This window comes from Tupaia chinensis, unplaced genomic scaffold (genome assembly GCF_000334495.1).
Source record: "Tupaia chinensis unplaced genomic scaffold, TupChi_1.0 Scaffold000248_1, whole genome shotgun sequence".
Classification (NCBI taxonomy): Eukaryota; Metazoa; Chordata; class Mammalia; order Scandentia; family Tupaiidae; genus Tupaia; species Tupaia belangeri.
In genome coordinates, this window is record NW_006159726.1 from 2,299,816 (window position 1) to 2,304,042 (window position 4,227).

Consider the following 4,227-nt stretch of genomic DNA (forward strand, 5'->3'; position numbering starts at 1 on the left):
GGGAGATTAATGTCTCTGTATTGACTGACATGCATGGCATTCCCTTTTGAAAAAGCAATGTAATACACTGCAAAGTTATATGTAATCCAATGTAATATAAAGAAGATTATGATGATAATAAAAATAAAAAAAAATTTAAAAAGTGCCAGAGTGTGCAATCCAAATATGACAAGAATTGCTGTGAATGGATTTGGAATCAGTATTTCCAGAAATGTATAATAGCAAACTGATTCTGACTTTAGCATAGCAAACTAAGAATGATGTGAATATTTGGGGGTAGAAATTAAAATAAAAATGCTATTAGAAAAGTTCTTCAATAGTGCTAAGGAAATTCGTTATACCCTTTGAGCTGAAGGCTATTGGACTAACATTATTGACCCATCATCTGGTTTGTCATTTTTTTTTTTTTTGGAGAGTTTTTTCGCTATAGGGCACGTGCGCTCACCAGACAGACAGAGAGAGACAGAGAGACAGAAAGTGAGAAATCACCCCCCAGGGGGGATGGTCATGCCACAAGCCCTTCTCCTCCATTCTCCTCTTGGGATCTTGGGCACACACGCACACGCACCCAGCGTGAGTTTTAAGCCACCGGGTCCAGGACTCGAACCGCGGTCAACTACATGGGAGTCCAGCGACACAGCCATTACGCTAACTGCTGGTTCCCATGGTTTCGCATTTTTTTTGGACCATATAAAAGCAACACACCTTTTTAAACAGATGAATGCTATAGACATTTAGGATTCTCTGTTGATGATTGTGGCTGCTGTGAAGTGATTCGCTATTGATATCCTGGCTGTCATGAAATAAGATCTGGAGTGCCCATGTGGTTGTAGTAAATATCTTCACTAATGCAATACCAGAAAGCCATATTATAAAGAAATTAAGTGAGAACTAGCAGTAATGTCTATTTATTTGCTCTAATCTTTGTATGTAACATTTGGGTTGATCTATAAAAACTGTCAAAGACTTCTATTTTTATAATATACTTCTTTAGGGGCCAGCAGGTGGTGTGGAGATTGAAGGCACTAGACTCCCAAATGGCCTACCATGGTTTGAGTCCCAGAGCTGCAGGCGTGCGTTGTCAGACGATCCCCGTCCTGAGGCGCCACCCTTCGCGCCCTGCCCCCATCTGTCCTGCTCCTGCGCTCTGCCCTCCTCCACGGGGAGTCCACGGGTCCTTCCATTTCTCAGGGTTCTCGCTCGGCCACGTTAGTAAATGGCCAAGTACCGACGATGTGCTGGATGTTATCCAAGAACTCAAACACCAGTTACAAAGCAGTGCATCAAACAGAGGGGCTCTGCTTTCGAGGGCCTGACACCCGGGAGCCTGAGTTTCACGGACCTCTGAATCTCACGTCCACGCTGTGGGGTACACGGCCGACTCACGAGAGGCCAATGGGTGTCACCACATTCTCAGATACGCTGGTGACTCTGACAGGTTAAAATTCACTGTGATAATCACCTGGACTAGGGAGAAATGTTCACATAGTGAAATATTCACTTTGTCAGCTAAAAAAGGTAATTGAATGCATAAAAAAAGAAATAAAAAAAGAACAAACAAACAAAACAGTTTTTATCAGTTTTGGGCTTACCTTTACAATTTTTTGGGGGGATAGCAGAAAAGAGATATGAACACACATATATATACTTTATTTAAAAAGAAATGTTTATTTACTTTTATTTATCATTATACATTTTTTTTAATTTATATTTTTATTTTTTTAATTTGCTGTAAGGCATGTACACTCACGAGAGAGAGAGAGAGTATATATATATATATATATGAGTGAGCTTTGCCAACGAAGTATGTTGTTAGACTTTTGGATTTTTGTCAACTAGTATGTGAGAAATAGCATCACAGTGCAGTTTTTTAGAAAAATCTCTTTATTTATTTAATTCCATTTGTTATTATTTTTTTAAAGAATTATTTATTTACTATAATTTGACCAGAGAGGGACAGAGAGAGAGAAAGAGAGAGATATAAATGGAGAAAGCAAGCCACCAGGTCTGGGACTCAAAACATGGTTGGCCATGAGGGAGTCCAGTGCCATTAACCACCACGCCACCTGCCCCCCCCTTATTATTATTATTTTTAATTTGACTAGACAGAGACAGAGAGAGAAAGGGAAAGTGAGAAAGCAAGCTGCAAGATCTGTGACATGAACCACGGTCAACCATGTGGGAATCCAGCACCTTTTTTTTTTGGAGAGGTTTTTGCCATAGGGCGTGTGCGCTCACCACACAGAAAGAGAGAGACAGAGAGACAGAAAGCGAGAAATCACCCCCAGGTGAGATGGCCACACCACAATCCCTTCTCCTCCATTCTCCTCTCGGGATCTTGGGCACACACGCACACACGCCTGGCGTGAGTTTTAAGCCACCGGGTCTGGGATCTGAACCTCCAGCACCTTTAATCACCACAACACCTGCCGGCCCCTCTTAATGTAGTTTTAATTAGCAAGTCTTATATAATAAGCAAGACAGAACATATATTACATATTTAAAATGCATTTCTTATTTACTTTGTGAGCTTAAGGTCATGTCTTTAGTCCATGTATCTTTCAAGAAGCCACTTGCTCCTTATGCTCTGTTTTGGTGATCTCTTTATATATTAGAATCTAAGTCTTTTTTCTGATTATAAATTCCAAATATATTTTCCTGGTTTATCTTTGTGAGAAACACACCTGTCCAATGTCAGAGAATGAACATAGAGACATGAGGTAGGAGTAGCAAGACTTTAAGGGTGGTCTTACAAGGTCAGGTGTCTGATGGGCAGGCACTCCCAAATTTGTTACAACAAGCTATTTATTCCCTAGTGCACAAGTCCCTCCTCCAGTTCCTCATTGGCTGAGTACTATGGGGTGTACAATCTTCCCAGATGTTGCCTAGGTTTTATTATTCCCTTATTAGGTATTAAGGCATAGGCTCAGGACAAGCCCACATAAAAGGCCTGCCAAATGTCCTGAGGAGGAAAAAGAACCAGGACATAAAAAGAAGCAAAGTATTGGTGACCAGTCACCATCTTAAGTCATTTCTCAAAGGCAACTTGTTTTGGTGTTGTATTTGTTTAGGAGGTTTTCTTTTTCTTTCTTTCTTTTTTTTTTTTTGTTTGTTTTTGCTATAGGGCTCTCCAGACAGACAGAGAGACAGAGAGACAGGAAGCGAGAAATCACCCCCCAGGGGGAATGGTCGCACCACAATCCCTTCTCCTCCATTCTCCTCTTGGGATCCTGGGCACGCACGCACATGCGCCTGGCATGAGTTTAAGCCGCTGGGTCCGGCGCTCAAACCGTGGTTGACTACATGGGAATCCGGTGACATAGCCATTACACTAACTGCTAGTCTTGCTCATTATAACTTAATAATCATAAAAGTATAGGACTGGTCCCATGGCCTAGTGGTTAAGAGCGCCAGATCACACATGGTCAACCATGTTTGAATCCCAGCCCTGGTGGCTTGAGAAACATGCTGGGTACATATTCATGCATGTCCCAAATCCCAAAAGGATGGAGAAATGGAGAAGGGACTGTAGCATGACCATGCCCCATTGCAGGGTTCTTTCTCCCTCTCTCTGGTGAATGCACACACCTTGTGACAATTAAAAAAGAATAAATACAATCGTAAGTGTATAAATTTGGCAGAAGGTCTGTCTCAATAAAGAAAATATAAAGCCATTTTATTGTATTCTTTGTTTTAATGTTAAAATTTGAGATCTATTTAGTTGCATATAGAAATTTAGTTTTTTTGGCTACTTGCCAATTTTTATATCCAAGAGTAATTCTTGCACAAATAATAGTCTTACTCTTTTTCTTACAACGCAAAGTAAAACCAAAAAATCCTGAAATTAACCCTGAAAATCCAAATTTAGAGTAACAAAGTTAAAGAGAGTCTTGTCATGTGCACATTAATTTGATAAATCAAACTGCATCTAAAACACACACACACAAACTGCATCTGCTGTGCAGAACTGATGATTACTTTTCAGCCCTTATACAAAGATAACACCATTTATTATTACAAAAGACATATATTAGAGAAACCCAATATAATACATTACTCTTGAAATTCTTTAAAAGCTGCAGATCACCAAGATTTGATGGCATTTAAAGATAGATATTTGTGGAGCCAGCAGGTGGCATGGTGGTTATGGCACTGGACTCCCACATTGCTGATGACAGAGTCCTGGACCTGGCGGCTTGCTTTCTCACTTTCTCTCTTCTCTCTCTG

At 40.5% G+C, this 4,227-nt stretch overlaps 1 pseudogene; it reads left to right on the top strand.

Annotated features, from left to right (window-relative positions):
* The window catches only part of LOC102493512 (methylmalonic aciduria and homocystinuria type D protein, mitochondrial-like), a 10,368-nt pseudogene extending 9,473 nt beyond the window's left edge, over window positions 1-895 (top strand).
* The last annotated feature ends 3,332 nt before the right edge of the window (window positions 896-4,227 follow it).